The sequence below is a fragment of the Cryptotermes secundus genome, unplaced genomic scaffold (assembly GCF_002891405.2).
Source record: "Cryptotermes secundus unplaced genomic scaffold, Csec_1.0 scaffold2252, whole genome shotgun sequence".
NCBI classification, from domain to species: Eukaryota; Metazoa; Arthropoda; class Insecta; order Blattodea; family Kalotermitidae; genus Cryptotermes; species Cryptotermes secundus.
In genome coordinates, this window is record NW_019732873.1 from 352,692 (window position 1) to 361,011 (window position 8,320).

Below are 8,320 nucleotides of genomic sequence, written 5' to 3' on the forward strand. Positions count from 1 at the left end.
GGCCACTTGCTTTGATTATGGAGTAGAGTAGGAGATTTGATGGCTAAAGAATATCTGAGCTTTGAATACTTTGTCATCTCCTCTATAACTGGATTCCAAGTCTCGTCTTGTCTCTCGNGGTGGGCAGGTGGCTGCAGACTAAGTCACCTAAGTTGTCCTGTAGCTGTCAAGTCTTCTCTGCAGCAGGTCTTAGGGAAGAGAGTTGTCATGGGCACAAGGATCGGCCACTTGCTTTGATTATGGAGTAGAGTAGGAGATTTGATGGCTAAAGAATATCTGAGCTTTGAATACTTTGTCATCTCCTCTATAACTGGATTCCAAGTCTCGTCTTGTCTCTCGGGATTGACCCACTTGAGTATTAGGGAGGTGTACAGGATGAAGTAAGCAAGCAAGACTGATTAAGGAATTTAATATACAGCATTGCTCTATCTTTTTCAGAGACGATGAAAAGTGTGGGCGTTGCGAGCACCACTGTGGTCTGACCTCAAACTTCAAAGAAGAGGAGGGCTACAAACCAAATGTTAAACTCGACTACACAGATGATGATGGACATGTACTTAATGCAGAGGAGGCTTTCAGGTCAGCACAGATAATAGCATATCTGTTTTTAAGACAGGTCACACTGTGGAGGGTAGACTCTCCAATGGTAGTACAGTCTTTACGGCAAAAAATTTTCCACAGTAATTGCCATTTTAAGAAAAAAATTCCAAGGAGGAAGTAGTTTTCAGTGGAAACAGACAAGATCATGGGACTACCGTGTTTATCATCCATGTGTGCCATCCTCAGGGTAATGTGTGAACCAACTGATGGATTTATGTGAAACTCTGTATTGTCATCGTGCCACTCACATGTTCTTTTAGTTGTCTACCATCAGCCATATTAACATGGTGACTGAGTTGGGAGCAACACTAGAGCCACTTAAATTAGGTCCTTAAGAAAAAGGTCCTGGGGTAAGCTGTTATGCCCATTGAGAAGGTTCTGAGTTTGATCCCCACTCACATCTGTGTACAGATTTTTCTGCTCACAGATGATGCCTTCACATCTACCAGAGTTCGAGGTTCAGGAATACAAAGGATACCCCCCCCCAATGGTTTAGAGCCCATGTTAAATTGTAGGGTCCCTCTGCTGACCAGCACTATCATGATTACCCTATCATGGGTGGTGAGGTTATTGTCTTCCACCTCAGATGCTTTCAGTAGAACATTTTGATATATACGTGTTGTTTTGACTTCCTTTTCTCCCTTTCTCTATGTGACAGTTTGTAACTAGCCAACATATTGTGACATTTGAGTGTGTAAATACTTTGTACCTGATATAGTTTGTTGTGCAGGCATAGAATGTGGCAAAATGGTTCATTTTGCAGATAGTTTGCATGAATTAGGAAGAAACATACCTCAAAATTATTATTGTCCCATTGTACTTTTGTTAAAATATTTTGTGTTAATCATTTCAGTCCCTACAACTTTAATGTTCTGTAGCATGCCCATTTCTGGTTATTGGTTGTATGAGTAAGTTGCATTGGAAAATGGAATGTTACATATTTTTATTATTTCACAAAATAACAGATTCAACTATATATGGATCATACCCTTCTTTAAGGCTGAAACTTCAGGATGAAAGGATTTTACGTGTTACTTGGAAACATGGCCACATTCTGTAAGATCCTAAAATACTGTGACATTAATGTTGTCTCTATTTCTCATTTCAGATACCAGTCTCATGAATTTCATGGAAAGGGACCTGGCAAAAATAAAGTGGGGAAGCGAATGAAGAAAACTGAACAGGAGGGAGTGACTATCAGTCCAGATCTGGTCATGGGCTCTTATTTCTAATACAAGCTGGAAGGTCATGGGCTCAAGTCCCGATGAAGTCATTGGATTTTTTTCAGTTGACCTGATCCTTCCAGCTGCACCATGGCCCTGAAGTTTACTCAGCCTCTAATGGAAATGAGTACCAGGAATATTCTTGGGGGTAAGGGGCGGCAGGCGCATAGGGCTGACAACCTTACCGCCATCTGTGAGCTGATTGTCTAGAATATGTGGGAACCTCAACATCTCACAACTCTATGCGCCTCCACGGCCTGTTACAGGGATACCTTTACTTTACTTTAGTGTATTGTAGCAGCCTGCTGCACTTCATTTAGTACACAATTATTTCACAGTCTCACGTGCAGCATGTCCTTCTGTAAAACTTCCTAAAAGTTATTCACTACATGTTTTGACCTATAAGGTCATTATCAGGTGTTTTAAAATTATAAATGAGGAAACTGCTGTGCTACCATATTCTGGTTGTTGGTCATCACTATGCGGTCCCTTCTGTGTGCATGTATATACGAAGTGGCGGGTTGTTATGCTGCGTGTGTCTTGCACAGCATGACACAGCAAGCAGATCAATCAGCCACTTTGTATATACATGCGCATAGAAGGGACCGCATGGTGATGACCAACAACCACAATATGGAAGCAAAGCAGTTTCCTCATTTATAATTTGTAATTTTAAAACACCTGATGATGACCTTATAGGTCGAAACATGTACTGAATAACTTCTCGGATAACACACACACACTCGGAACGCTTAGCCTCTTGCAGCAGAAGCAGAAAGAAATGCAGTCTCAACTCGTGGTCCTTAGTGGCGGTAAACAGACATGAGTATGCATTTTGTTTGCATTCATTGAAAAGAACAGCCAGTTCTAATTAAAAAGAAATGTATTCATTAACTGACAGACTTAGACACGAGAACACAGATTACTAGATGAAACCAGTGAACTCAATTCAAAATGTGTCTAATCTCGACATTGCAAATAACAGTAATTCATAGCTTTAACTTAAAGGCTGAGTAGATGGGAAGCCATATAGTAATGTCGATAATGTCATATGGTGATTATACTGCTGCAAAGTAAATATTTGTTTTTCTCTGAGCATGTCGCTTATCTTGTTATAATTTGTAGACTGTACACTATAAAGTGTCATTTTAATGATGGATTGATTAATAAGACTTTCCTCCTTGGTACTGTGAAGCTTTAGTAAAAATTTCTGTTTTTGATGCAGAATATGAAATTTCATTTTCAAAAAGAAAACCACCATGTGAGGTTTTTGTGAAATCTTCAAGTTTAACATGAGCATTACTACATTTTCTTTATTTCTTTCTTTTTCAGGGCAACCATCTCAAAAACCAAACTGCAAATTCTTCATGAAATGTGCTGGCACCAACTCTCAACTTTGGCGCGGACTTATGTTTTTATTGTTTCTTACTGTCTGGAATATCATCTCTATTTTTAAATAAGACACAGCTTGCAGCTGCCAACAGTGTCTATGTGTGCCGGAAGGAAGACCACAGAGTTCATGTCTCATTCAGATGAGTACAGTGGTTCTCCTGCTTCCTTAGGTAACCTGTTGGCACCTGTAAGCTGAAAAGTACAATTTCTAGTGATTAGTTGCTTGCTTATAGGACTTGAGACAGATGAACAGCCTCTAAGCTAAAACAGACATGAAGTAATTATATTTGGTGAACAGAGTTCATGGAGGTAGGCCTAGGCCCACTGGGGCTGTAGTGCCAAGAGAAAAAAGAAAAGAAAAAAATATATTTGGCCTTTCCTGATTGCAGTAGCAATACTGTATCCTTCCAAGGGAAGAAAGAAGCCCTTGTTGAGCTGTAGACCAGTATGAAAGGCTGTAAAATTATACAAGCAACAGAATCAGAAGATGTACAGTCTACTGCAAATCATTGTAAAGCACCACTGATATATCACTGAAACATTTGTAATGTGTTATAAAAGTAACTTGGTTCATCCTGGTCCGTTGCACTAGTAAATGTATACAAGGTTTTTAACCACTGTCCAGTGTGATTGATAAAAGTCGTTTTTAATTTTTTATACTTTACATGTTTTGGTCAAAACGACCATCTTCAGAAGGATATTATCAACACGTATGGAAACTACTGTTTCACGTTATTACAGTTAGTCTGTTTACAAAATAATGTTCAGTATTTGTTTTAAACTAGAACCAATGTGGTTTCTTGTCCTTACACTTTTGTAATAATTTTAGATGTTTTAACAAATCACTGCACATCTTAATATTAGTTAAATGATATAACATATATATCTGTGACGTAACAGTAGTTTCCGTATGTGTTGATAATATCCTTCTGAAGATGGTCATTTTGACTGAAACATTAAAAACGACTTTTATCAATCGCACTGGACAGTGGTTACAAATCTTACATGTGGTTATAAAAGTCCTGTGTTTAATCCACATGCAGATGATGAAGAGTCTTCTGTAGGTATACAAAAACTCGAAAGACACAGAGACTTGGCCAATAATGTCAGGTCATGAAACTGTGTAAAACTGATCTTAAGGCATCTTCTTGGAGGTGGTGATAATGATTTGAACCCAAAATGAACATATCAGTTGATGCTGAACATTATCTGAAGTCTGAATTGTAATCCTGATGTGCTACTAATCTTCACTTAAGTAGGTACACGGACAGACTACAGGTGTTCCCAAACTTGCATTTTTCTTGATATCAGTAATGCATAACTGTAAGCTGACAACCTCAGTCACATATGTTCCAGCCACCTAATTATTTAAGACAGTTTCAATATGTTTTAGTCTTTGTTAATATAAATTAACTTGAAATCACCTTATTACAAAAGTTGTTACATTTGTGTATTTCCTCATGAAATACGGATTATAATTTAAAGCATGTACACCTACTCCATTAGGTGCATGCAGAATATGTTGTTCAGTTAGTGCAGTTACTTGCAAGGTTGGAATTATGTGTGGAGTTGATTTTAGTTTGTAACATTCTCACTCAGAGCAGTCTGCTTGTGGTAATTGATGGTCATTACTATCCGTCCTTACCATAGGTAATTAATTTTTCAGAAAATGGTTTTCAAACAAAAGGTATGACACACCTATCAATAGAAACTGAAGATTTTGTTTATTGGTCAGTATCCTGTTGAGAAAGATAACAATAAAATAGTTTTGCTTGGTGTAGTATTTAAATGTATATCATCTTTAGGAAAAATGATATAAAAATGCTTAAATTTCATGATATGTTTGTATGCACTCAAAGTTTCACTGTAAACTTGAGGTGGCCGTGTGCAGTTGGAGCCCAGGCAGGGCCACTGAAGTGTCAGGCCCGTAGCTTGAAATGGTTGCAATGGTAGACTTGCAATTTCTTATTAATTTGTACAGATTTCCTAACAGACTCACTACTTTGATGAAGACTTGTTCAAACAACGCTCTGACAAATTTATTTCATTATGTAATATAATTCATCTGTACTGATCACAGTTCAGTTTAATCAGTACAGCACAATTACTGTATGGTTGTAGTGTGTTAATATTTCTTGTTCATATAAACAGAAGTACAGTCATATACAAGCACCAGTGTTACGTGCAAGATTTCAGATATTCATGGTAGTGATCACGAGGAAGTTGGAGGTGTAGGTGGGTAGGAGTCCGCCAACATTTTGGAGGAACGTACTGCCACCTTCATAAGGGTAGACTTCTACTACATACATTCTATCACATCCTAACAAAGCTTCTGAAATGTAACGCTCTGTAATTTGTTTTAACCAACATTGCAGACAAATATACGGGGGAAAATCAAAAAAGTCTTTGCCCCTATTTTTTTCAGACACAATAATACACATACAGGGAAATCAAAATACAGACAGTGTTCTAAGTACCTTTGATTATTTTTCCACATAGTCACCACCCCGGTTCAGGCTTTTGTCCCATCACACCACTAGTTTGGAGATGCCGCTGTTGTAGAATTCTGCTGGTTGAGCGCAGAACTACTGCCGGACAGCAGTTTTTGTGTTGCTGGAAATGAACCTCTGGCCTGCCAGAAACTTTTTCAGTGGACCGAACACATGGTAATCACTGCGGGCGAGGTCTGGACTATCTGATGCATGCTCCATAATCTCCCATCCGAATGACTGCAGTCGGGCGGTGGTCCTGTTTGCCACATGAGGCCTGGTGTTGTCATGGAGGAGAACCACAACGTCCAAGAGAATCCCCGGGAGTGACTGCAGTCATTCGAATGGGAGATTATGGAGCATGCACTGTGTAGTCCATACCTCACCCCCAGTGATTACCACGTGTTCGGTCCACTGAAGAAGTTCCTGGTAGGCCAGAGGTTCATTTCTGACGAAGTGAGAACTGCTGTCTGCTGGTGGTTCCACTCTCAACCAGCCAAATTCTACAACAGCGGCATCTCCAAACTAGTGGTGCCATGGGACAAATGCTTCAACCGAGGTGGTGACTATGTGGAAAAATAGTCAAAGGTACTTAGAACACTGCATTTTGATTTCCCTGTACGTGTGTTGTGGCTGAAAAAAAAAACTGGGGCAAAGACTTTTCGATTTGCCTTCGTACTTCCTCAATCTTCAGGATGAAAAATTGAAGCTGAAGGCATTGTGTTCCTCTGAAATATCGTTAAACTTGTACCAACCTACACAGTATCATATCCCGTATCATTAGCCAAATGAAACTGCTGCTTGTGGATGACCTGATTTCATATTGTGACTTCAAACATCTGTACCTACACAATCTAAATGTCTGATATCTGGAGTCATCCTAAAGATGGAGGCACACATTCTACCAAAACATTAGTATCCACCTATCAGACTGCAGTGTGGTGTGTTTCACCAGCACACTGGTATCCGCCTGCCAGACAACAACACAGTGTTATAGCACACAACGTCCCCACCAAGGAACTTGATTATACAGCTTTGCAGCTTTGTCAGGAAAGTTACCTCAAGGACTTGTAGCTGGGTTGGGGGAACACAAATACTTTTCATTTCCTTGCATCCTGTTGTGTTATTATATATACAATTCTTTATTGGAGTCTGTCGTAACACGACGACATAACGGTTGAGGTTAAAATTACCTAGCTACATGTTTCAGCTTTTTAAAACCATCATCAGGCAAAGCACATGATTACTAATTGTGTCTGAATATAGTAATCATGTGTTTTGCCTGATGATGGCTTTAAATAGCCGAAACATGTAGTTGTGTAATTTTAACGTTGAACGTTATGTTATTGTGTTATGACGGACTCCAGTAAATAATTGAACACAGATACGTACAATATTTTTGTTGGAACATGCTGGAAAGCATCCACTTGGCAAAACAAAAGTGATGGAAGGAAGATATCAAACCAGATCTTGACGAAACCGGGTATAAGACTGGATCATGATGTGTCCACTGGTGGGCTTTGGTATTAGCAACATTCATCCTGCAAGGGTATGCTGACAAGTAATGTCTCCGTAAGACAGTGGTGAAAATGTAGTTGTGTCCTGCCAGTCTTACAGAAGTACAGGTACTCCTTGGTATATGCAAGTTGGAAACATGTTTCATTTTAATGCAGTCAGTTAATTTAGACCTGTAACACTTGCTTTAGTATGAAGTAATTGCTGGCCCATCAAGAGAGGTCAGAAGAAGGGGGGNCACCAGGAGGAGACATACACTTCCCAATGAAATATCCCACATTGTGATTGGAATCCATATTTAAATATTTGTTGCTTAACCTTCAGTGGCGTCCTGCGTACAGAGGACACTTGCCATTGTATCACATCACTGCCTGGAACACAGAATTCCTATGGCAGCCATAACTTGTCTCTTAACAGTCATATTATATTAAAAGTGCCAGTTTTTTATAACAGTTCAGAAAAAAATGCTGTAAGCTCTCAATTCATATATGGCTAGTCAATTTCCTGTGGCATGTAACAAATACTGTGTACATCTGAAATAAAATTACCCTGCTTTACCTTTTTAACTACAGTGTAAAGCTCACGTTAAACACAAGATCTGAAGCTTCCATGGCAACTGCAGTGGCCGAAATCTGCTCTGGCTTTCAGCCGTGTCAGTTGGTTAAGTATCACTGATGACGCATGGACCATCTCTCCCTATCATCAGACATGGCTGATAGCCCAAGAATATTTTATCAGCTTGTGTCACTTTTTTCCTCTAAAACAGGGCTATGAGATCACATTGCTGTCTGTGTATGCTCCCTTCCCTGAACCTATTGATCCATGACTGATGTATCATTAAAATATTCCTACAGGTAAGTCAGTTACAAATATGAGTAGAAAGGAAACATGACATACGAGCGAGTATTTTGCAATAATGCTGCTGCCACTGCTACTACTACTGCTGCTGGTGTTGCTACTAATAAGGATGACGGCAGTTTTCTATGGGTAATGAGTAAAGTCTTCAAGATGCACCACTTTACCACCCACAGTATTCCAGACCCATCAATACATTTTTTCCTTCATATTTCACCACACTACAAAAGCAATGGAAGAAGCTGA

General features: G+C 39.3%; 1 long non-coding RNA gene across 1 annotated transcript; it reads left to right on the forward strand.

The window, feature by feature from the left end:
- Nucleotides 1-419: 419 nt before the first annotated feature.
- On the forward strand, nt 420-5,053 carry LOC111867830. Its single transcript, XR_002843399.2, has 3 exons — nt 420-579; nt 1,709-1,790; nt 3,156-5,053. It is a non-coding gene; the product is annotated as an uncharacterized LOC111867830 (long non-coding RNA).
- The last annotated feature ends 3,267 nt before the right edge of the window (nt 5,054-8,320 follow it).